The sequence below is a fragment of the Pogona vitticeps genome, chromosome 2 (assembly GCF_051106095.1).
Source record: "Pogona vitticeps strain Pit_001003342236 chromosome 2, PviZW2.1, whole genome shotgun sequence".
Taxonomy (NCBI): Eukaryota; Metazoa; Chordata; class Lepidosauria; order Squamata; family Agamidae; genus Pogona; species Pogona vitticeps.
This window is the reverse complement of record NC_135784.1, coordinates 61,609,011-61,635,744: the sequence shown is the minus strand read 5'-3', so window position 1 is coordinate 61,635,744 and position 26,734 is coordinate 61,609,011. Positions and strand designations below refer to the sequence as shown.

General features: G+C 42.3%; 1 protein-coding gene across 8 annotated transcripts in view; it reads left to right on the top strand.

Moving 5' to 3' along the window:
- The window catches only part of PLXNA1 (plexin A1), a 389,988-nt gene that overhangs the window by 98,521 nt on the left and 264,733 nt on the right, over window positions 1–26,734 (top strand). The gene's annotated exons all lie outside the window — the stretch shown is intronic.

The following is a 26,734-nucleotide window of genomic DNA, read 5'->3' as shown; positions in this document are numbered from 1 at the left end:
AAAAGTGATGGAAACTCTTGTTGTTGTTGATGTTGTTGATGTTGTTGATGTTGTTGTTGTTGTTGTTGTTGATGATGATGATGATGATGATGATAATAATAATAATAATAATAATAATAATAATAATAATAATAATAATAATAATAATAATAATAATAATAATAATAATAATAATAATAATAATAATAATAATAATAATGGCTTTCTCAGATACTGTTGCTGATCAGTGCGGTGCAGGTGGTATGTCCCAGTCATGTTGTTAAAGCCAAATTTAAGAATGATGGAATGGAAAGGGCAGCTAATTCTTCACAAGCAGTAGAATTTTATAACTTCTCTGTGTGGAAGAATTTGACATCAAGCAACTGTTGTTTGCTTTTCCAGTGTCCCTTCATTAGAAGTATTACTCTTCACTCAGTCTCTGCTTGATCAACAGTATTTTAAAATACAGCCTGCTATTACATATGTAGCAAAGCCCTTTCTCAATACCATGTATGCTTTTTTTGGCCAGAACAAGGTAGTTTTTCCTTCATACCCTGGGAGCCTTTCAGCAAAATTTCAAGGGTAAACAGCAGTCTTAAGGTGTGCCTAGAGAAAGCTTCTTCCCGCTTAAGAGAAACTTTGCTGTATTATAGGTTGCCCTGGCCATCATTCCTGTTGTGACTGCCTTTTCTATGAAGTTGCTTTTCTCCTTTTTCTGTTCACGTCTACAGTATTGTTACATGCGTTTGCCTCTGTTACACAAAGCAGACGCATTTCCCTGAGGACGATGGCTCTGCTCTTTCAGCAGGAACCAGAGAACACTGATAACTGTGCACAAACAAAGATCTTTCTTGGAGGCTACAGAATACCCTGATTTAAACCATCTGTGGGCCAAAGTCCACAAAGCTGAGGGAACTCATCCTTCCCCAGCTACACAAAGGCTTCTTGTTGTTCGCAGTTAGCAAATAAGTGTATGCCTTTTCCTCAATATCTCCACAGGGCATGGATTTCCTGTTATCAAAACATCACTCCTATAATTACAGCTAGATATTCCCTGTGTCAACGCAGCCTGCATAAACTGCATCTTTATCCAGGCAAAATTGCATTTAGGGCCCTAGCTGAATTCTGCAGGAAGAACCCAACCTAGTAGGGGGCTCCTCTTAAGCCAAGACATGCTGGTACTGAGAACCACACAAAGCAATGGGCTGATTTTTTAAAGAGTCATTTGCCTTTGATCTTGTTCTTTTCCCTCCGTGAGCTAAGCCTCTAATTTTCAAAGATTACAAGTATATTCTAATACAAAAGTCAGTGTAACTCCTTGGGAATATGTATGCAGAGAGGAGTGTGTGCTGTGGCTTAACAGATGCATTGGGAATATTAGCAACAAATGTATTCGTGATTTCAGCAGATGGGATCCTTGCATAAAAGTGAACATATGATAGACTTGGTTGTTTGTTTCAGTTGTCCACTTGGCAGAAGTTTTAGTTTTGGGTTTTCAGCATAATGCACTAAAACATCTGCCTCCGTTCCTGTGAGTAGCGTTCGTGTTTCCTGCACTTTCCCTTTACATTCAGTTGTACACCTGAAAAACATAAAATGGGTGAAGTAGAGGATATGAACCTTGGAATATTATGACTTGGGAAGGGCTGTTTGATGCATAAACCTATGGACAATGGGTAGGATCTGTGTTCCATTGTTAAAGATTTGCTGCATTTTGTACAGTGTGAAAACTTTTATTTGCAAGTGGGTCCTGCAACAAAATACTGCATTGTGGAGTGTGCCTGCTTAAGTCAATCATGCCCTTTCGCACAATACTCCATTCTGTTCTCTCTCCTACACATTTTTCCATTCCCCCTCCTCCAACAGCCAGTCAGCATTCTGGGGCCATTATGCTTCTTCTTCTTCTTTGATGTTTCTGCAAGTAGCTTCCATCAGATAGCCGTACTCCAAGTCATGGATCTCCTCCTAGGTTTATGCATCTTTGCACAGTGCCACCTGTAGAGAACGATACCTCCCTTCCTCTTTAGTCTCTTCAATCTGAGTAGGTTATAACCCTCACCTTTCCAAATAATATCTGATTATCTGCTTTTATACGATACCTGGTGTGGTGTAGTGGATAGAGTGATAGATTAGGACTCAGGAGGCCTGGGTTCAAACTGTTGAAACTGTTGAGATGGTTTAGGCACTACATCCAGTTATTTCTCCCTGGCGGTTGCTGGTGGATCGCTTTGCTGTCTGGCAAATTTCTCCCTGAGGTGATAGCTTCTTTCTGCCCTTATATACTGCCTACATTCTGCTTCGTTATTTCTCCCTGCCAATTTGGTTGACTTCCTGGCAGAGCTGATAATGTAGACAGCTAGCAAACAAGCATGGAAACTTCTGCTAGTTCTGTAAAATTCCTCCAGGAGAGCAAGTTGGTAGCCAGTTTAGATAGAACAAGGTCTGAAACAAGTTTTAGCCGACTTTGGAAGAGGTCTCTTGACACCCTTTCCCATAAGATTCCACCAGTCCGTTCTAAAGAGTTAATGAAGAGCCTGAGCATGGAAGGCACAGAGGAATGGAAACTGACGCTTTGGCAGATGTCTGATTGTGGTGACAAGTAATGAGATGAATCATCTTTCTAACTACAGCTGTGCTCCTTGTGTGTGTGCATTATGTTGATGTGTAGAGTGGCCCGTGTCCTCTGCTTTAACCTTGAAATACTGGTGTGGGTGGAACTAATGGGTTGACATCGAGAGCACAGCATCATTCAGCAAGTGCTTTCTGGCTGAGGTTAAAGGATGGGGAAAATGCTGCCTTTGCAGTAACCAGATCTTCCTTTGGAGCCCTGTGCAATCAGACCTTTCCCTTGGCTGTCTCAGCAGCTAGAGCAGCGAGAATTCTTCCAAAAAAAAAAAAACAAAACAAAACAAAAAACCCTCCCACCTCAGCTTCCCTGGATCATCACCCTGGAGGTTCAAAGAGGCTGGAGTGGGAGTTTGTTGAGCTGCAGAAGTATATTATTCGGGAGGCATTACATGCAGAGCTGTTGTTACTGTTAGGGTTAGAGAGACAAGACCAAGAATTGCAGGACACTTAAATAATTGAAATGGTGCAGGAATGTATGGTGCTAGACTTCTAAGTTTCACAAAAGGCTTGTTGGTCCTGGTAGTTTCTGAAAATCAGTCTCTGTGTTGGTTAGTGGGCTTTTTGAAGGAATGTACGTTGAAGAACATTGAGAAGGGATTAATTTAAAAGAAGGAACATCATCATCATCAACCATTTCCTTTAAAGGAGGAGTCGTCAGCAGTGATGCAGAGAGCATAGGAAAGTGGAGGCAGGGTAAGAGTATAGGTTGACTTCCTACAGGGCAGATGTGTTGATGAATACTTGGCAAAAAACCATTGTACGACTATTGGGCGGTGTGGGGCAGGAACATAGCTTTGAACAAATCCCACAGATTGGCAGTCTGCATTGCTTCCATCTCTTGGCAGGGTTTATTAATCCTCTCATTTAAAGCATCAAAGCTTGTTCCATCATTTCTCAGCATGGCTGAACCCAGCATTACATGACCAGAAAAAATACCAGAAAAAATCTGCTGTGTATTAAAAAGATGAAATGGTTCTTGAGAAAGGAATCTCGGGGCAGGAGAATGAGGTGTAGCTAGGCTTAAGGTACATTCCCTCTGGTGCTCAACCATTAGTTCAGACTTTCCCTTGACAGCAACCTGCTGGAATTGTTGTTTTTAACAAAAATTGGACAGTGGAGGATAAAAGCCCCCCTCGTGAATATAAATATGTGGAAGAAAAGATCTGCTTGCACTAAAAAGCCAGGATGGTCAGGAGAGGAATTATATTAAAGAATTGTGAGTTGCACCCTCCATTGTGCCTGTAGGGCACTGGAAAAATGGAGCCAGGGCTTGCAGGATCAAAGCTTAGTTCATTTTGGTTAGTAGGTGCTATGAAATAATTCACCACCTGTCCTCATCCCCCCTCCTCTGATTCTTCTGAGCTTAACTTGCAGTCCTTACACTTTATAGGAGAGAAATGGATTTCCCAAAGGACAGTATGTTGACGGAAGATATTCCTTAATGTGAAGTATTCAATACGTTTTCGTTCCGAGTAGGAAATTACGTGTTATTATCTTTACAAAACCCTTGGCTCCTGGTGGGAACAAAAAGTTCTGAAACTCATTTGTTGATATAGACTGATTTAGCTGTGCACATCATTGGACTCTCCTGGAGGTGTGGTAGCAACTGAGAGGGATTGTCATGATGGTGGAGCACATGAACTTCCAAATGTATTGTAACACCACTGCTGTTAAACAGATGGGAAGGCTATCTGTCCGGATTGAGACCTGGGAAACTGTAGTGGGGGGCATTTATGCTAGCAAGAGGTGTCTTAGCCTAAAATATATAAAATTCCTGAGGGATCTCAGGGTGCCAAAACTAGCTCCTGCTCTATGTTTAGACATGTTGCAGGTATTTCTGAGAATCAGTATACAATTAAGTATACTGATTCAGATGGTGGCATCATGCATTTCTTGGATCACAAGAATTGCCAAGAGAGTTTTAGCCATTGGGTAGTATTAGAAGTAAAATAAATCGAAGTAAGAAAAAAAAATGTCCTGATGAGCTAGGACAGCTGGAAAAACTCAGAAAGAGATGGCTTAATTTGGGTTGGGACTCACAGTTGCTCGGTTCCAGGGCACATACTTTAGCTTTTAATTTTAAGCATGTGACATTCCATGGCAGAAGAAAGCCTCCTCCCCTTGTAATTAAGTGGCTTTACCTTTCCACCAGACAAGGTCTTTCAGAAGCCCATTCCCAGTCCTGGCACCATTGCAAAATCATAGAATCACAAGGAGACTTGTTTTATTTGCAGAGCCATTGCGCCTCTGTACCACATCCATACTTGAATAAATGCCCACAACCATTCTTTTCTGGCCAAATATGGGCAATGCTGCTTCCTGCCTAAGTGTGTGCTGAATTTGTGCAATAGTAGAAACCAAAGAAGAAGAAGAAAGAAAAGTCTCTTTTAGAAGATCTCCTTAAAGAAGATTCTGAGCTCATGTCCTTGTATGGCAATAAGGGACCCTCTTTCAGTTCTTGAGTCCTCCATGGACAGCAGGCTTCTTTCTTTCTGCTATTCTACCCTCTTGCATTTGTTTAGGGTGCCAGAGGCAAACAGAGATTTCCTTTGTCCCAGTGAAGCCTGGCCCTGCTTGCAGTGCCTCCATGGACATCTCTCAAACAGATGCTACTCAGAGATGCCCGGCTGGCCAGCACCTGTTGCAGCTCTAGTCTCGCCCCTGCCCTGCCCTGCCCTGCCCTTCCTCATCCTGTTCCTTCCGTCATCCTCCTCCCTCCTCCCTCGGTTTCCTTTGTGTCTCTTCATTTGTCTATGCTGGGAGACTTATTTTCTTCATTTCTCTTAATCAGATGAAAATGTTGTTTGTGACAAAACAGCAGGAACGAGGACTTGATTTGGTTATTAGCTTTCAGGTGCCCTCTTCCAGGTACCTGCACTTTGGAGTTCTTGAAGGTGACTTTTCAAAAGGTCTCCTATATGTATATTTCTAGTAACAACCGAAACTAATGAGACATATGTTAGAATCTCTTTACATCTCAATTTCCTTAATGCTTGCATAATCATAGCCATTTTTAGACAAGTGACGCTTAAAACATCATGACATGACAAACTGGAGATTTCCACAAGCAAGTAAAAGATTTTCATTCATTTCAATGACCTTCTTCCTGAGGTTCTCTAATAAGCAGGGTTTCTTTATTCAAAAGCTGTGCAGAGGCTTCTTTGAATGTTCATGAAAAAACTAGATGGGCTTGGAATAAAGTGGGAGCAAATGTGGGTGTGCTGATTTGCCATCCAGATTCTCCTGTTTATTTTATTTTATTTTATCTTATTTTATTTGCATGCTACCTTTCTTCCAATAAGGAACGCAGCTCACATCCAGTTTAAAATACAGTAATCATAGTGAAAAACCATAAGATACAACATTTTATAAAAAATGCTAAACACCACAATTAATTTTTTTTAAAAAACTTTCAAAATTCAATATTGCATGCATTCCATGAGATGTCTAATTTGGCTATGGTGACGCATGTCCTGGAAAAAGTTCCCAGTGTAGGTCATCCACCAAGGTGACCAAAGCTATATCTTTTCCATAACCAGGCCTGAAGATAGATTGAAAATAGAATATAGATAATTTGCTTCAACCAGGAATTCCTGGAGCTGAAAAACCACCACGTGCCCTAGTACCTTGCCCGGAAACTGAATGCTGGAGATTAGCCATTAATAATCCTATACAGTAGAATCCACAGGAAGCTGTTTAAACAAATCTTACTACTGTCTTCCTTTGGCATATTGGTGCCCTGTCTTGCTGCAAGGAGGTATTCATTAGTCCCCTTACCTACTCAACCAATCTTCCATTTACTGCTTTTATAAGGCAGGAAGGCAAGGGTTCAGCACGCAGACATGGTAGTATGTATACACATTCTAGAGTTCCTCGGTGCAGAGGACAGATTGCTAACAGAGAATGAAAAAGGGAAAGAGTAAGGGTTTGAAAGGTGATGCTCCAGTTCAGTATCATGTAGTTAGGTGTTTGTCAAGATACCTTAGGGCAAGTAAACATTGCTGTTAGGTGCCCTGGCACAGCCCTACTGTGACTACAAAGGAGACTTCTTTTCCACTTTCCCTTTGTGCTTTACCACAAAGCAAGAAACAACAGCAGGCAATCCTTTGGGGAATTTTAACAGTGGATCAGGGGATTACAAAGTGTAGAAGTTATGGAATCACTGTGTGCGAACTCAGCATATTTTTGCCAATGCAAAGATCACTAAAATATGGAGATTGTGTTTCAGATACTGGCATTGCCACATAAAAGCCACTTCATTCCCTTTTTTATTTTTAGTATGTACTTTACAAAACTGTGAGAGACAGACAGTAATATATTGAACTAATCTTTCACTCCACCTCTTTCTTTGTCCTTGGTATGTTCCAGAAGAAAAAGGTACAATTTCTGCCACCCCATGGAAAAAAGAAACAGCTTTTGCTAATACAGTAGGACCCCCATATCTGCAGGGGCATCAGTTACATGATCTACTGTGGATGCCTGAAACCATGGGTATGAGGGAACCTATATACAGTATAACATACAAGGGGCCAGGACAAAGGCCACAAAGGGGGTGCCTTTGTATGTTGTATATAGGACTGTGGCAAACTGAATAATTGAAACCATGGATACTGTTCCTGCAGATATGGGATGTGTGTCCTACTGTACGCTCTTTTCTACACAGCCATTGAAGTGGCTAGATAGCTCAGTGAATTGGATACCTAGCTATAAAGCCAGAAGTTAAGAATTCAATTCCCCATTCTACCTCCCTTTAGAAGAGCCAGCCTGTGTAGTCTTGGTCAAGCTGTACTGTCTGAGAATGGCCCCAGAAGTAGTAAGTGGGAAACTTCTGAGTATTCCTAGAAAATCCTGGTAGTGGTTGCCATAGGATGGATTTGATGGCATTTAATTAATTACTGTTGAAGTAGAAGAGTGCAACCCCTTTTCTCATCTCATCTTCTTGGATGTGCACCAATGCGATATAGAGAATAGGTTCTATTGGTTGGGTGAAGGAAGAAAATGACAATTAGTTAGAGATGGTTGTGTAACGGTTTCAGGAAGAGTTTCCATGTAGCCTTTGAAATTTTGTTTGCAATCGTAATTTTTGGTCCTCTTTATATTCTTTTGAACAGTCCAACCTGTTCATTCAGACTGCCACCATCTGTTGTTAACCCTGGAAATGTCCAAATAAGTGAGAGTTCCTTTAAATATTGATGAGTAGCAGAGGGTGGGGGTGGCTGGAATGATGCCTTCTGAGTTTGTGCCTCAGGCATGAGAGATTAAGGGACTTTTCTGTCACTGTGGGGTGGAGAGAAGATTAAATCTTCTGGACCCCTTAGGGGTTGTCTAGACTGAGTTTCTGTTGCTTTCTCTTAAGATTGTGTGCACAAATTGTCTGGGAAGAAATGAGAACCTTTTATAATGCAGATGAGTGATGAAAAGACAGACATCACATAACTCTTTAGTCTTAAAATGTGTTAGTTGTAATCTGGATAATATTTCATGCATCTTGTGATGTGGGGTCTAATACTATAATGCTAGTCTTCAGAGTGTCACATGACTGCTGTTTAAAGCAGTGGTTCTTAACCTTGGGTAACCCAGGTATTCTGGGACTGCAAATCCCAGAAGCCCCAACCAGCACAGCTGGTGGTGAAGGCTTTTGGGAATTGCAGTCCAAGAACACTTGAATTAGCCAAGGTTAAGAACCACTGGTTTATAGTATCATGTTGCTCCACATCAATATTCATAAGAAATAAATTGACAAAGGTTTGTATCATAGTGCCTTGGCGCCTCAGTATTCCTTATTCTGTGATGAAATGTTTTGTATTAGAGTGTTCCATGAACTTCTCTCATGTAAAACACTCAATAAAAAAATGATAAATCAGAGTTGATGATTTTTACATAAGACATAGTATTTTGTGGTGTACCTACTCAATCATCTTCTGAAAACATGTCTTGTGAGCTTTCTCTGACTGGTCGCCACAAATCGTGCTGAAAGAGATAGCCTTAAGAGAAAAATAAGAATCCTTGTAACTTTCCCACTGTCTTTTGAGGCTTGACTAGATACAGTGGTGCCTCGCAAAGCGAGGTTAATTCATTCTAAAAAAACATCGCTATGGGAAAACATTGTTAAGTGAAACGAGCTTTCCCATAGAGATGCATTGAAAACCAGATAATCCATTCTAATAGGATTATCCGGTTTTCTCCCTCCCCCCACGGCTTGGATCTGACCCGCGGTGGCTACCTCAGCCATGGCTGGACTCCCTAGGGGTAGCCGCCGCGGCTCGGATCCAAGCCACGGGGGGAGAGTGGGGGGTCCGGATGCCTTTCAGGCATCCCAGGCTTGGATCCCACCCCCTGCCGGTTACCCAAACCATGGGTAACCGGCGGTGGGTGGGATCCAAACCTGGGATGCCTGAAAGGCATCCGGATCCCACCACCCTCCCCCCGCGGCTCGGATCCAAGCCGTGGGGGGAGGGTCGGAAGCATAGCCGGACTGTTCGGCAGCCGCCGCGGCTCGGATCCGAGCCTCGGCGACTGCCGAAGAGTCCGCTCCCAGCCTCCCCCCATGGCTTGGATCCAAGCCGTGGGGGGGAGGGTCGGAAGCATAGCCGGACTTCAGCCAGCTGACAGGCCGGTGATCGGGCAGGAGGAGGTGGGAAGATTCCCCCACCTCCTCCTGAGCGAACACCCGCTTTTTCAGCCGGCAAATGGTGCCTATGGGGAAAACATCGCAAAGCGATTTTTCCCCATAGGCAACATTGGTATGCGATCGCAAAAGCGATTGCAAAAAAGCCATCGTTATGTGGATTCCTCGTTATACGAGGCAGTCGTTATACGAGGCACCACTGTATAATGTTTCCTAGTCTCATAACTGTGATTAAGAACTGTAGGATTGCCTTTTAGTCTCTACATGCTTCACCTCCTTCCTCTTTCAAGTTCCTGCTTGTGGCTATGAACTCATCTCTTCTCCTTGCTGAATAAGACTTCCAATGAAGTCATATTTTTTGAATATTTTAGCAACTTTGGAAGACTAGAAATGTTTGTTGATGTTCCTTGCACCCTTTTCTACCCACATTTTGTTTAGCATCAGCTTCATCCATCTGATCAGTCTAGTTTTATCTATCATCTAATCAGTCCATCCAACAGATAGATAAGCCACTTGATCCAACTGGGTATTTTGTGGCCATTACTGGTTGCACTGGGAGTTACCTAGAATTCTTGAGAATAGCCACCTGACTAGTGGACTAAATAATTTTCATTTTTGTGTTTGGTGGGAGAACTTGCGCATATTATTGAAAATATGTATTGTACAGTAGGACTCCCTTATCCATGGGATCACTAGCCACTGATTCACTTATCAACAGTTTGAAAATATTAAAAATATTAAAAGAAAAAATCCAGAAACAAACACTATTTTTACATATGTTACCAGAACCGTCCACTAGAGGGAGGCAGAGACCATGCTATAAATACTTATTGGAGAAGAATACATAGGATGATATATGGTGCCTTCTAGTGGCCACTTCTGGTAATGCACATGAAATTTTTTTTCAGGTCCCTCCCCCCCTTTTACCATTCTATACATGCATTGTTCGCTATTACCATGGTTTTCAGTGTCCACAGGGGCTTGGAACCAATCCCCAGTAAATATGGGGATCCTACTGTAGTGGTTGTTGCTGATACAGGCCTTCAGTTATTTCCTTTGGTTTAACAAAATTACTTTTTTATTTTGAGGAGCAGATGCTTTATATTTGCTTTCAGAGCACACAAATGGTCACTGAGCCCTTTGTTGTTCAAGCATAGCACTCAGTGTAGCAAGATCAAGTTCTATATTTAACTATGCCAGAGACTTTTTAACCTCTGCAACTTCTCCCTTTTTTAATGAATCCAAGGGAGTAGGTCGTGCCCTTCCTTATCATTGAAGTCAAGGCTATTTAAGTTTGTAGCGTTCTTCACCAGAAAAGAAAGAAAGAAATCCAACGTACTGTTCTTACAGCCCAAGCTAGTTTGGTCTCTAGCAAATATTTCCCAGAATTCATGCCAGTTTGAATTAGGTGGACTATGAAATTTTGTTTGGTTTGTAATAGGAAAATGTATGGACATTTGCTCAGTTGTATTTTTCAAATTGATCTGAACCAGTAGGAATAGAAGAAAGTGAGAATGGTACTATGGAGTACAGAAGACTTCCCCAAACTGGTGCCTTCCATATTTGCTGAACTGCCATGATGGCTGGAATTTGTCGGTCAACACATTTGGAGGGTACCAGGTTGGGGAAGGTTCAGATATATGAATGCTACTCATGGTGGCGCTGTGGGCTAAACCGCAGAAGCCTGTGCTGCAGGGTCAGAAGACCAGTAGTCGTAAGATCGAATCCACGCGACGGAGTGAGCTCCCATCGCTTGTCCCAGCTCCCGCCAACCTAGCGGTTTGAAAGCATGCAAATGCAAGTAGATAAATAGGGACCGAGGTGGTCGGTCCCTATTTAAATAGGGACCGAGGTGGGAAGGTAACAGCGTTCCGTGTCTAAGTCGCACTGGCCACGTGACCACGGAAGATTGTCTTCGGACACAATGCTGGCTCTATGGCTTGGAAACGGGGATGAGCACCGCCCCCTAGAGTCGAACACGACTGGACAACAATTGTCAAGGGGAACCTTTACCTTTACCTTTACCTAGTTGGACAAATACAAAAGTTGATTCGGAATTACTTCAAGGAGGATGTGAAGAAAAGCTATTCTGACTTGATTTTCTTCCAGCCTTGTCATGTTTTCAGCATGCTAGAGTACTCTGTAGGTCTTTATCCTGTTTTCTAGTCTTGAGAGTGACACAACAAAGGAGCCAGAACAAATAACACTCTCCTCCGAATCTAGTGTTGAACACACAATTTTTATTCCAGGTTGTTGAGCCAAGTGGAACATCACACTATCAGTTTTCAAAATAATAAGACATAAGACATAAGAAATTTATTTGTCATTGCACTCACAAGTGGGTGCAACGAAATGAGGTGCTGTTCCCCAAGGTAAAACTGGACAACACCACTACAAAAAAAGTTAAAATATACACAACACTCACCATACAGATATAGATACCCCGTTTCTCCCAGCAATTAAAAGTCCACCAAAAACTTATGACCCTGCATTTAAACTCAATACTGCACTTGGGTAAAAGCTGTTCTTGAATCTGCTTGTCCTTGCTTTCAATACCCTGAATCTCCTTCTCGATGGTAATAGTTTAAAGAGCTGATGTCCCGGATGAGAGGAGTCTTTCAGTAAGTTAGATATCTTCCTCTTACATCTGTTCTTATACAATTCTTCCAAAGAGGGGAGTGAACAGCCAATGATATTTTTCGAAAGAAGAAATCTGACAATTTTCATCCTTCTTATGTTTGACAGCAACTTTCAACCTTCGAGAATACATTTCAAACAATGATTCGTGTTCTGTTTAGGGGGCGTATTTTGGAGACATTTGACTTCAGTTCAAATTCATGTGGGGTTTTTTTGTTTGTTTTTAATACTCTCCATTTTGTTTTCTTTCTTTTTCTCCTAAATCCCACCATTCCACTTTGTTGCTGAATTTCATGCCTCTTTCTCTTGCTTCCAAGGAGTGCAGTTGTTTTACTGGTTGTAATAAAAGAAATTAAATTGCAGTATTTAAAGTGGAGGCCAAGGCTGTATCAGTTCTGACTTTGGCAGGATGTATTTCCCCTTTGCTTGTGTCAGGAAGAGAGATTAACCCTGGAATTGTGGAGAATATTTTGTTGTCTCATTTTCCTGTCCAGTCTCCATTGTAATTCCTATAACCCAGTTTGTCTCTCAAAACCAGATGTCTCCTGCTGCTACAGCGTTAGGGAGGTCTCCAAAATCTGCACCCCTCCACTAGAGTTCATGCCCTGTTCAGCTTGTTTATTCTCTCCCAGGGAAGCTACAGCTGACCTGGCCTCATTCTTGTTTTCGTTGGCTCATCTTCTTTAATAACAACAACAATAAAATAAACACTTAACTCTCAGTGTTAAGTGGGTTATCCTGCCCTGGTTACACTCTGTCTCCTATTCATCACTCATGATGATAAACCAGAATCCTAAGAATTGTTTGCCTCCTCTCTGTGATGATCTGGCCCCTAATTTAAACATATGGTCATGTTTTTTGTCTTTGAGGGACCCTGCACCATGTTGGCCTAATTCCTGTTGTTTAGCACAGTAAATCACATTAGAGGAGGTCCATTGAATCAATGGGGTTTTGGTGAGTCAACTCAAACACAAGTTCCAGTGATTAAAATAGGCATACTCTAACTATACCTTACTGTGTAAAAATAGGTCTCAATCAGTGCTGGCTAATTTGAATCAATGGGGAACGTACAGAGCAGTTGACTCACCGAATCTCCATTGATTCAGTAGTTCTACCTTTGTACAGTTTGTTACATTAAGGAACAAGATTTTAGCCCTTGTTACTGTAGTACTAATTTTTCTCAAAATATTCAGTGTAGACACAACAGAAAGAATCGCATTTTGCTTGCACATCTGCCTGTGTCAACATGAGTATATTAGGAAAAAAGAAAATATGGGTATGATTCAAGGGAAGATGAAGTACAGTCACCAGAGGTCATTGTGCATTAACCAAAGGAAACCAGAATCCCATCAAAATGAACAGAAATAAGCTGCCACATAGACCTCAAGATAACCTTGACATCCCCATGGAGATCCCACAGAGGTGATTTGTCATACGTAGAGAAAGACTGTGATAAATTAGGTGTGTTCTAGAAGCATTGCAACAGTGGACATTGAAGGAAGAGCTGAAGAAGCTGACCTAGATTCTTTCAATAGTTGAGGTGCTGTTACTAGCACAGTTTTTTTTCCAGGTCCCCTAGGAGACCTGGTTTCCCAAAAGAGTCTGCCCAATCTGAGGAATCTTTCAGGGCAAGGTGTTCTATTAGTGTTATTCCTCAAATACTTCTCTCTCTCTCTCAGAAACAATAAAGTTAAATTTCATTTTAGTGAAAGTTGGCCTTTACAGGAATTTTTGTGGATCTTACCTCTCCTTCAGGTGGTGGAGACTAAAACCACTTGCTCTGAAGATATTTGTGGCAAGATGAGGTAATAGGGATAAAACTAATTTTGTGCTGTTGTTGTTCAGCCTATCTGGGACTGGTAGAGTCAATTTCAGCTTCTCACTTTTCTAATCTTAATTTCATTCTGGCCTGTTTTATATTGTTGTTATTGTTGCTGTTTTGCATTATTTTGTAATAGAACAATAGTTGCACGAACACTTGAATACTCTTTTGTATATATTTCCCTTACCCATTTTACCCTGTTTCCCTTAATGCGCATATTTTGCAGACAGTTTGCCTTAATATAATGCTCCTCTGTACATGCCTACATTCTGACATTCATTTTTCTCTTTGTTTATTTTATTTCATTTTATTTCATTTTATTTTTGAGTTGGAGACTGCTCTGCAAAATTCTGAGGATTGTGAATATAGAAGGATAATTATGCTTTGGCTTATATATTGTTTTGGGATATGTGACTTGTCAGAATGTAAACCAGTTAGGTTTTTCTCCATTTCCTCGGGGTCTTGTACCTATCATTGCTTAGAAGCAAATAAGTTTAAGGAGTGTCTGGCTGCAAATCCCCTCATTTTCACTAAGCTTGTGAGGATCATGTGTGGCTTTTAGGGCTCTAAAACATCTCATGTGACCATTGTTTCAATTACCTGGTGAGATCTTGCATGGCAGATTAACCAGTTTTGTTTTGTTTGTTTTTTGAAAAATTGTCAGCGCTTCACGAAGTTAGTTTTAGGTACAGCCATAACATGAAACAAGATGATTTGTCTTTTATGTGACTCTTCTGTCCCCTATCTGATGTTGTTACCAGGGCCATGGTGATGGGGACACACCTTGCACAGGTTCTACGAATTGTTCCTATGTAGGCCAAGCTATTCTAAACTGCTCTGCCTCTTTTTTCATTCTCAACTCCCCAAAGACGTTTCGACCTTGGCTTCTTGTCACTCCCACCCTTGCACCCTGTCATTCCTAACCTCTGTAATGCCTCTCAATCCGTCACAGTGAGCTCGTGACACTCCAAGCTCTTTGCTCTTGTCTGTAATCCCATTTACTGCCTGTGGCCCTGTTGACAGGATTGACAAGTGTGTCTGTGATGTGGCTCTGCGCTGCACTTAACTAGGGGGTGGGGGGTGCATGTCTTGATATTATTACTCCAAGTAGATATTTTAAAAATAAACAGGTTTTGTCACCAGGAAATCTAATTTATGCACTCAGAATAAATGAGGTTTTTGGAAAACATTTGTGCGCTTTCATTTGCCAAATATTTGAAGCACTGGAGAAAGATTGGAAAGATTTGGAAAAATCATAGAATCAACGAGTTTGGCCTATAAGGCCATTGGCTCCAACCCCCTGCTCAATGCAGAAATCCAAATCAAAGAATATCTTACAGATGATTGACTAATTTTCTCTTGAATGCCTCCAGTGTTGAAGTGCTTACTAAGAATGAAGGTGGTAGACTGAACAATAGATGAAGCAGAGGTTGGAAAAGTTACTCTTTGAGGCTAAAACTTCCAGCATCCTCCAGCCATCACAACTATTGCCTAGTTTTGATAGGCAATTCTTGAAGTTTTAATTTCAAAATGTAACTTTTCCAAATTCTGGGATCAAGTGAATATATGAAATATCAGTTGTGGGACTTGGTACTATGGGGAATGATGTTCCATTTCCTATTCGTTAGTGATGCTGGCTGAAAGCCTGTTGCTCAATGTAGTAAGTTGCACTAGAGTAGGCCCAGGTAATCAGTGGGAATTTAGTGAGTCAGTGTCTCCATAAGTTTCATTGCTTCATATGGGCCTACCCTAGTGCAACTTACTACAGTGAGCAATAGAATATCAACTACTGCCTCTAATTTAAGTTATTAAACTGCTATGATCTATTCAGATTTCTTTTTAACCCATAACTATGAGGACTGGAAACTTCTTTTTAAATAAACAGAGTAAAATAAAGCGGTGTCGGTTCTCAGGGTCCTGTAACAATGTATTAGTTTCTGCAATTAGTCATGAATCAAGTCCAGCTAATTGCAGCCACACACAGATTTCTAGACTCTGTCAGCATACTAAATACAGCCTAATGTGCCCAGAACGCAGTAGAAGGCTTTGGAAGTTTGAGGGAAGAGTTATGTTCCACCCATTTATTTCCCTTGCTGATGCTAGCACCATTCCTCTCCTTGGCACCATGCCCTTAAATAGTATCTTTGGTTAATTACCTAATAAAGATCAGACCTCCTTTCTTTGACCCTGCAACTTGGAGAGGAGAATTCATCATCCTTTTTAGCAAGCTCTATGCGAATGCGATCTGTCCATTTGCCTTTGCTATTCCAACCCTCCCTCCATGCTTCTCTCTCTCATTTGTTAGTTCATTCATTCATTCTCCCTCTCTCTCTCTCCCCATCGGAGAGAAATGGGTTCTGAGCCAGTTAACAGCTGCCTCTCTCCCTGCTTCCTTGGGTGTGGAGTGTTTGGCTTCAGGGTGCTGGGCTGACCTGTTATGCTCCTAGTCCGGAATGTCATATGCTTGTCATGTGGAGGGAGCCTCCCACCAGAGAGCCCCCAGGGTTTATTCTCTCTAAGCAGCAAAGGAGAGCAGGGCCCATCAGACAAGGAGATAGCGAAGCCAGCTGTCATGTGCTGTACAAGGGTCCTTTGTTCTCATGTTCTGGTTTCTTTTTGTCTCTTTTTAGCTGGTTTCTCTCTGCTCCCCAAGCCTTTCTCTCTCTCTCTCTCTCTCTCATTCTCTCTCATTTTCTCTGCAGTCTCTCTAGGCACCCTGTTGGTTTGCTTCAGAATGCAGGTAGTTCCGGCAGAGGGTGTCCTATATCTTCAGGCCCCATGTGTTTGGCTGCATTTGTCTCTGTATCTCTTACTTGCTTCCTCCATTCAATAGCAATAACGTTAATGGCATGACAAGGTAGCCAAGTGTTGCCAAAGCGAATCCATCAAATACTTCTCAGCAGCTCCCCCTCTACCCCTCGGGAGCACTTTAAGTGCAAGCCCTTTTAATAAAGGTGGAGGCTGGGAGCTCTGGTGTGTTAAGTTGGGGAGTGGGAGGCAGAAGTGAGTGAGCAGACTCCGACCCAGCCACAGTCACAAAGCTGAATGTTCTTTCCTTTACCCTCTGACTGGGAGAGGGAGCTGATGTGCCCTTTGTCAGCATCTCGCTTTGTTGAGCAAGGCAGTTCCAAGCAGGATGCTTCATTGATGCAGGAAACAATTATAAATCTGTCATTAACCATTGCCTTCTGAGAGAAGGGATGGCTGGCAGAGTGGGAAGGGCCAGGGAGTGACAGCTGCCAATCACCCTTGGTCAGAAAAAAAAATCGGTTTGCTCCCTCTTCTGCAGTGTCTGTCCAGAGATTCCTGGAGGAAAGAGATTGTGCGACCCAAGACAGAGGGCCACTGCTGGTGCCCTTTAGAGAGTTTTCTTCTTAGGTTCCTGGTTATGCCTGTATGATAGGACAGTGGGTCGAAGTATATACCACTCTCAAGTCTACTCCAAAACTCATAAAAGGTAAAAGGACACAGTTTTAGTTGAATTTAGAGATTAGCCCTGGTGACTTGTGGACCAGTGGAAGGCTTCACCCCAAAATATGGGAGAGGGAAGTGCCTTTTGTTGTTGTTTCAACTTATATACTGCCCTATAGTGTTATAACACTCTGTGGGCTGTTTACAACATAATAATGCAAACAACAACTTGCCCTCTGGTGAACTAGGTACTCATTTAGTCTCCCTTTCTCTCTCATAGACATAAATATAGCCAGGTTCCAGAAGAAAGTGACCACACTTTTGTCTGTTTCAGTTTTTTTCCTTGCTGTGCTTAATCCTATGCATGCATTTTGAAAGCACTTTATGTGTAAGTTTGAGATTAAGTCTGCACTGCATAAATTGTATTAATTTTGTTATTTTTGCCCTCGTTCAATGAGTTCAAAGCAAAAACTGCATGGTTTTGCCGTATTATTTCATTCAGGCATTGCATTGAAGAGACCCACCTTCAGAGACGGAACTACACTGGGTGACCTATAATTCTGTCCCTCTCTTGGATTACTATGTTCACATTCTGACATGCACTCCTGTTGATGTTCCTTGACAGCGTACCAGAGCATAGTAACTCAGGTCCTTTCCTTTCCTTAAGATTTCAGTCTAGATGCAAACAAAATTATTGGCAGTGAAACCCACAGTGATTTTGTTTGAATCTGGACTGTGCTCAGTATTGTGCAGGCAGGTAAACAAATGAGAGAAAGGGCCCCCTGGTTTGGGCTTTGAGCCAGCTTTTATATGTATTGTGAGAGAGAACAGCAAGCCCTAATTTAGTCTTCCTTCCCCCCCCCCACCTGAAAATGCTGAGTTTGCACATCTCTATGGCTCCTGCTTGTCAGACTCTGGAGACCTGAGCTGTGAATAAGCGCTATTCGTAAGCAAGTACTGTACTTGCTGCTGGAATGGACAGATGGAGGTGAAGGCTAACTCTGGCTGGTGGACTTTGCCTAGACCCCTCGCATTGGTGTCAAGGGAAATAGTGTATTTATCAGGGGCTCCCAGCAATGTAGTTAAGGCAGCACAGACTTTCAAAGCTTGTGAGGCTCCCTCTCACCGAGAAGATCTGAGTTAGTGGGTGGAATTGGGTAGGAAACTGCAAGTATAACAGCAAGAGGAGGCATGAGTGGATAATTTACAACAGTTCTGATGTGGACAAATGATGTCAAGGGATTAATGCCAATTTTTGCTTCCTGTATTCATCTCACAAGGTTTAGGACATGGCTCCTTCAGCCACAAAGAAAGAAGAAGGGTCTATTCTCCTTGCATTTTGTTTCACAGCACTGGGATGTGTAAGGGACTGGAGGACTGAAAAGGTTGGTGTTCCTTCTCCTACTGTTCTGTGGTGGAGTGGCCCTGTTCTTGGTCCACAGACAGATAGGGCTGTGGTGACACAACTTGACAGTATAGATGCATCACATTTACCTCTGGTTCCTCTGCAAATTTAAAAAGAAAATGATGATTTCCAGAAAACAGATTACCTAAAGAACAGGTCTTTCCTAATTGGCTGTGCTAGCTGGAGGTACAAATAGGCGGGGTATGTATAAATAAATAAATAAACAAACAAACAAACAAACAAGCAAGCAAGCAAGCAAGCAAGCAAGCAAGCAAGCAAGCAAGCAAGCAAGCAAGCAAGCAAGCAAGCAAGCAAGCAAGCTGGGGAAAGCTGTGTAGATGGCCTAAAAGTATTAAAGGGTTTGGGAAGAACAAAGCAGGTGATAAGGTAAAAGTAGGATGAAATGTGATATTATTCATATGGCAGCTGAGTGAATGTGTGAAAAATGAAGCCGGGAATTGTAACATTGATCCTCCCATGTGCAAAAATTGCAATCTTCTTTATTCCAGGTAAGGTGCAGCTCTCCAAATTCCAGGGCATTTGTTGCCCCAAATTTGGAAGTTGCCCACTCCTCTAAAACCCAATATATAAAGAGGTTTCAGGGTTAAGAGTGCATCTTCTCACTTTTTTTGTTTCTTTGGGTCATTCTTGTTGTAAGTTGTGGGTGCTAATTTTATGTGGTCCGAGGCAAGCATATATCATGTGCCCTGCAGAGAGGAGTTCATCAAACTATTTGAGAAAGGAGTACAAATATTCTGTTGCTCTGCTAAGTCTTAGTGCCCTATAAATGTTTACAGAGTCTGGTTCCCTACAGATGTTCTGGGCTTTAAGTCTTGTATTATCTGTTTGCTATGTTAGGTTGTGCTTATGGCTATTGTAGTCCAAAATGTGCGGAGGCTGCCGTGTAGCCTATGAAAATTGCTGTTTGCAGGTGCCCTTTTAGCATGATTTGCAGTATAAGTAAAATCTGCCACTTTATTCACAAGACATACATGCACAGAAAGCCCTTTTGATTTCCCCTGCTCTCCCAGCAGGTAATGGACTACAGTAGCTTGTACAATATGCTTTTTCTGCATCAGGGAGAATGTTTCTATAGCCCTGAGCATAGGATCCAAAGTGAAGTGAATACATACGTTTGCCTTGAGCTTGCTCTCTCTCAGTCCTTTTGTGAAACTGCCAAAAGATTTGTCTCTTTCCCTTGCCAGTGATCAAGTTCCCTTGCCCCCATTTCTGACCCAGGCCTTTTTTGCATGAGAAAAGAGAAGAGGTAGATCCCTTTGCGGGTGACCTGGCTCTGAAGATCCCTGCAGAGAAGGGCTTGGTGGTAGTGGTATGGTGCAAAGCTGTACCATAGAGATGGAAATGAGATGGGAGGCCCAAATTCCTGAGAGCGCCCTCCTGTCAGGGTCATTGTGTCCAGCTTAGTAGCAGGAACAGTAATTAATTTAGGACTGTCTGTTGGAAGAATGATTTCCACCTTGTCCCCCCACTGGAGGGAGAGGATGGAGTGGAGGACTAGAGCGAGGCAGAGGCATAAGGTGAATAATGGAGGTGTCTATTCAAGAGACAGAGGGAGCCTATAGATTTTGCTGGTGTGGAAAGAGGCTATTCTGGTATCTGAAGCAAGCCTTTGTCCCCAGCTAACGCAGATTAATGGTACTTAATCTTTGCCTGCTCTTTTACCTCATTCTGTTCCCTATTTCATCCACAGACAAGTTCACATTTCAAAGATGTGTATGTTTTAGTTCATTCCCTTGTTTATTTGTTTAAATAGATTTGGTGCCCTTATATACTTGTGAAAGCTACAATCCTTCCAGGGTGGCTCATGGTAATAAGACATTATTAAAACAAATACAGGAACTCATATATATATATATATAAAAATAAACCTAAAAAATGAGACAGTTATAATCTGCCAGATCCAGGGTTTGGATGTCTTTAAAGCAGGAACAGGGAGCTAGGGTTGTCCAGGTTTTTTTGGGGTGGTGGTGGTGGTAGGCTACAACTTCCATCAACCCTAGCCAACATAGCCAGCGGGAGGGGGATTTGAGACTTGCCATTCAAAACATATTTGGGGGGGTGTAGTAGCCCACCACTACTTTATAGGATTGGTGGTGCCCTACCTGTTTGATTTATGTGAGAGACAGCACCATGTTTTCCTTTGGAGGCTATAATGTATTATGAGAAGAAAGAAGAAAAGCCTGATTCAGGATGAGGGATGGTGGAAGAGGTGTATAGTATAAGGCAACAATATAGTATTAAGCAAGGGACGTGGTGGCGCTGCGGGTTAAACCGCAGAAGAATCTGTGTTGCAGGGTCAGAAGGCCAGCAGTCGTTAACCGACCAGATAGGCGGGATATTAAATGAATGAATGAATGAATGAATGAATGAATACACATGACAGAGTGAGTTCCCGGCACTTGTCCCAGCTCCTGCCAACCTAGCAGTTCGAAAGCATGTAAAAATGCAAATAGATAAATAGGTACCACCACCATGGGAAGGTAACGGTGTTCCGTGTCTAGTTGCGCTGGCCACGTGATCATGGAAACTGTCTTCGAACAAACGCTGGCTCTATGACTTGGAAATGGGGATGAGCACCACACCCTAGGGTCGGACATGACTGGACTAAATGTCAAGGGGAACCTTTACCTTTACAAATAGTATTAAGCAGAAATAGCATAAGGGCTAAAATAAGGCAGAACAGAGCCGGACAAGTGGTTTATACATGGGTATTGCAATTGTTATTTTGCTGTATGACTTTGAATGAATCCTTGTAGTTGTCCATCTGTTGTCCACATTTTGGTGGAAGACTTAGGCTATATTAGGGTCAGCTCTTTGGAAACTCCATCTGGACTCCACACTGACTAAAAGGATTTTTGTTGTGGTTGGTACGTGTCTTGTCTCAGTGATTTCCTGTCAGATCAGAAATGTTGCACTTGTCTTAGTTGTGCCCTGTCTGTTGCAGCCGAGTCTGGGATTGGCTCTAGTGTCAGCATGTTAGCCAGGACGGCCCCACAACTCCTGTCAGTTCTGCTTATACATGGTCTGTACACAAGAGTGATGACAGGGTAAGGCACCTTTTGCTGTTCCTTCATGGCTTGACCTCTGTGGTTCCTATGGCAACAACCAGGACATGTGACTGAAGATGGGGAGACTTCCAGAATGGACTACAAATCTACCATAAATCACAGCTGAAATGAAGGTGCAAGCCATAGTGAAGTAAGGAGAGGAATTCTTTGGGAATGAATAGAAGGGCTACTTGCGCCACTAAAAACTGCCTGGTTTTGTCAAATTTCTTAGACCCTTTTGATACTCGCAGCACATTCATCTATTATACATTGCCCTCAATAAGTGGGATGTGCTTTTAACATTGGCTCCACCTGCTTAGTCAAGGTCTGAAAAAGCTCACATGAAGCTGCTGCCCCCCCCCTTCCTTTCTTTCTTTGTTCATTACTGGCAGGCCTTCATCAACAGTGGGGGGGATGGGGTGGGCTGGTTGGGGGTAGGAGTTGAAGGAAACCTTGCAGCCAAATCAATTCTGTTCAGGTCCTGAAGGCGTCATTTAGGCAGGCCCTTATTCAGAAAAGAAGGGACACCAATTTCATCCTTTGGGGGGAAATGAAAATCTCATAATATTTGTTAAATGTTTCTTTCTGCAAAGATAAGGACACATCTGTGGCAGTGCTTTGTAAGTACATCATCTGAAGATATGTGTTTTACATGAGATTATTTGGAATATGGACATACCTCTCATGGGTAGGAGTTAATCCTAAACCCACCAGTATCAGAAGAGACATGTTTGGAATGCTGTGATTAAAAGGATCTCTCTCCGCCTTGGTTGTCTGAATTATATTTAAGCAGTACAGTACAAGGTAAACAATCAGGCAGATCAGGATAACTGGGGTAATCCATGGGTGTGTAATATTACTGCAGATAACCAAATACTGTGCTCATCAAAGGGCACCCCAGATAGGAACAAGTGACTGGTTGGGATTTGGGTATTCTGGGTTTAGCGGACTAAGATGCTCATCACCCAGTATTGAGAGACCTGTGTAGTAATCCTTTCTTAGGCCACAATCAGAAAAAAAATGCTGGGGGTGGGTTGGGGGGTATGGGTGGTTAAATTGATGCTTTAAAATTGATGAGTTTTATGGCTTCTCTGTCTTATCCCCTGCTCAGACTCATCAGAAAATTCTTGCTTAGCTCACGTCATTAGCATAATCTGCTCTGGAGACACCTAAGATTACTGATGAGAGAAAAAGAAAGAATGGTGTGTCAGAAGTGAGTCACATACTCTAGTCTGGAAGGGAAGGCTTAACCTTAAATTGTTTATTTATTTAAGGCTGTTTATAAAAATGTTTCCATCTCATATCTTCTTTTCAAAGCATTATGCAATAATAAAAAATATACAATATAAAACAATGCACGAAATGAAAATACGGCATTTATGTTCTTAAAATGAATGGAAAGCCTTCTAGACAAGATAAGACTTTATCTAGTGCTTAAAAACTATAATTGTTGGAGCATGTCAGATATCAGAGGAATGAGATTTCCATACAATAGGTGCTATCATACTATTATGCTGCTCCCAACAGCTGCTGAATGGATCTCAGATATCATGGAGAATACCAGAAAAGAGGGTGGAAGGAGGGAATAAAGGCCACTAGTCAAGCCAAACAGTATACAGTAGTAGATCTGGATTACAAATGCAATCATAATGTCAGAACTGGAACTGTCTGTGTGAAACATGAAAGTAGAAGATACCAAGGTTATAAACTGGGCTCCAGGTGCAAATTCTACACTTCCTTTCAGTCAATCTTCTCCCCAAATTATTTCTCTCATTTCCCTCCAGATGGTATTTCAGATCCTTTTATCTAGATAAAAATCTGTTTCCTTTGCCTTATTACTGTGAACTCCACACCTTAAACAGTTGTTTTTCAGGCTATGAAGCAGAAGACACCATTGTGTTGTAGCTGCAGAAGTTGTGCACTGTACACTTTAAAGAGCACAAGTGATGACAATAAGATTTCCTGCTGGGAGCAGTTTGGAACTTTCCAATTTTTTGTCCCAGAAAGCTGAAAAGCGTTTGATGATGATACATAGAACAAAAATAATCTGACAGCAAAGACTGTTAAAACAGCAGGCTGCTGTGGAAGGTTTATCAGTGGTCTTCAGTACAGCCCATGATCGCCTGAAGGGCTAGATTTGAAAGCTGATGCCTGAAATTTCTTCATAGCACAGAAAGTATTTTAGCAGAGACATTGTGCTTGTTGAACCCATTTGCTAATGCTAAACAACCTTGTGGCAACTACAGTAATTGTCTACATGAAAAGCAATAACAGAAAAGCTATTGAATTTATTTTCTGCATCCTTTTGATGTAATTTAGCATTTGGAAATAGGAAAGGGAACCAGCACCAGATAATGAATTGAGGAATGTGAATAGGTGGTTGAACATAGTCAGCCTTAGATTTCACCCAAAAAGGCTAATTAATGAATTATTATTTTATTATTCTATTAGGCATCCTTCAGTCTCGAAAGACTATGGTAACGTGCTCTGTATGGAGGACTTGGTGCAGTGTCTAGTGTGGCTGAGGAGGCCAATTCGAGAGTGACAATCGCTTCCACACTGAGGACAAATCCAATCTGTTCCCTGTCTGGCTCCCTGGTTTTGCTGCTTTTGTGGCTTCCTCTTTGCCTCAGCCTGCTGGACAAGGGTCTCTTCAAATTGGGAGAGGCCGTGATGCACTGCCTGCCTCCAGGCTGAACGCTCAGATGTCAGGGTTTCCCATCTGTTGAGGTCTATTTCTAAGGCCTTCAGATCTCGCTTGCAGATGTCCTTGTAACGCAGCTGTGGTGTCCCTCTGGGGCGCTTTCCCTGCACTAATTCTCCATACAGGAGATCCTTTGGAATCCAACCATCAGCCATTCTCACAACGTGCCCAAGCCAACGTAGTCGTCGCTGTTTCAGTAATGTATTCATGCTGAAAATTCCAGCTTGTTCTAGGATTACTCTGTTCAGAACTTTGTCCTGCCAGGTGATACCAAAAATCCGTCGGAGGCAACGCATATGGAACGTGTTCAGCTTCCTCTCCTGCCATTCACAAAGGGTCCAGGACTCACTGCAGTCCAGGAGTGTGCTCAGGACACAGGCTCTATAGACCTGGATTTTTGTATGTGTGGTCAGCTTCTTATTGAGCCATACTCTCTTTGTGAGTCTAGAGAACATGGTGGCTGCTTTGCCAATGCGTTTATCCAGCTCAACATCCAGAGACAGGGTGTCAGAGATGGTTGAGCCAAGGTACACAAAGTCATGAACAACCTCCAATTCTTGTGTGGAGATGGTAATAGGAGGAGGCGAGTCCACGCCCTGGCCCATGACTTGTGTTTTCTTCAGGCTGATTGTTAGTCCAAAGTCTTGGCAGGCCTTGCTGAAACGATTCATGATTTGTTGGAGGTCTTCAGCAGAGTGGGCAACAATGGCTGCATCATCTGTGAAGAGGAAGTCCCGCATGCATTTCAGTTGGACTTTGGTCTTCGCTCTCAATCTAGAGAGATTAAAGAACTTTCCGTCTGATCTAGTCCGGAGATAGACGCCCTCGGTTGCAGTTCCAAAGGCATGCTTCAGCATGACAGCAAAAAAGATCGCAAAAAGTGTTGCTGCGAGGACACAGCCCTGTTTCACTCCGCTTCGGATGTCAAAGGGGTCTGATGTTGAGCCGTCAAAAACTACAGTGCCTTTCATTCCCTCATGGAACGATCTGATAATGTTAAGGAGACTAAATTAGTATATAGAGACTAAAAACCTTTGACACAGGCCATTCCAGATGTGTTAGAAGAGCCTTTACTGTAGGAGAACCATAATGACCTCTTGATCAGGCACACAGATTATGATATCAAACTCATTTTCAGAACTTACGGTATTGTATGGCTGAAGTAAGGTCAACCCATTCTGTTTTCTACTTGTTCATCTTTGTGGATTTCTCTTCCAGAAATAGCTCTCACCCCTAGTTTTCTTCCTCAGGGAAGGGAAGATGTATACAGGCCCAGATAAGCAAGCCCTGCCCTGTTTCATCTCCTGCTTCTGCCCTCCCCCGGCCTTTGTAATTGACAAACTCATTGGAAGAACAAATGTTGTTTTAATTTAATTTTCAGACAAACAATAGTCCAGGGACAATGTTAAATTCATGAAACTGGCTTAATGTGATGAAATTTAATGAGGCAATTTGTGTTCTGCCCTGGGCTTTTGCAGCATGCTTGCTTCTAGCTGTGTGAGATGCTTCTTTTCTGTGTAAACCAGAACGCGCACTGCCCCTCTGGTGCTTTTTCCTCTTCTTTGGCTAAGCGGACGGGGTATGTTTTTTTTACAATTGCAAATGCAGTTCCTAGAGCCATGGATGCACTTGTATGCCTCCACGTGGAAACATATTTGGCTGGGTTCACATCATATCTTCAGGCGTGGGTCACCTGCAAGTTGCCACTCACTCCATCGTTCTCATTAAAGGTTATGGAATGTAGGCTCATACTTCAGTCAGAACAACCCGAGTGCCGCAAAAGCAGAGGAGAGCTCGTAAGTGTAAAGTTACGAGGTGCAGTATAGAGACGGTAGAAAAGAAAATGAAAAGGTTAACCTCTTTCTACAGGGAAAAAAATACTATTTGTTCCATAAGTCTTTTGGATGACCTCACTACTGCATACGGTGATGGATATAATGTATGTAGTTATATTGTTCAATTTTAGCTGAGCCACAGGTCTTTGTTTCTCAGTGCTACTATAAATCATATAAAACCATTTGTTTTCCCATGATAGGTTAAGGAGTTAAAACACAGCATATGTTGCCCTCCAGTCCCCCCCCCCCTTTCTTTTATAAGTAGATCGTGACTGGAGCAAGTGTGTACTCCTCTAGGGTTTTGTTTTGTTTTTGAGGAGAGGTGACTACCCACCCACCCTGCTCAGTCCATGAGCCACTTCTGCTTCTACTTTTATATTTCTTCTGGAGGCAAGGAGACACCTCAGCTGTTTCTTATAAAGGAGAATAGCTCATTCTTGCAACACAAGGTCTGGGCTCACTGGAGGCTGAGGAGGATCCTTTCACTCCGTTGTCGCTGCCTACTCATTTCTGTGGGTAAAACTGAATATATCCACTGAGAGTCTCAGAAGATTCCTGGTTTTCTTTTTCGTTGCTGTCACATTGTCCTTTCAAAATCACTTTATGAATTGAAAGTA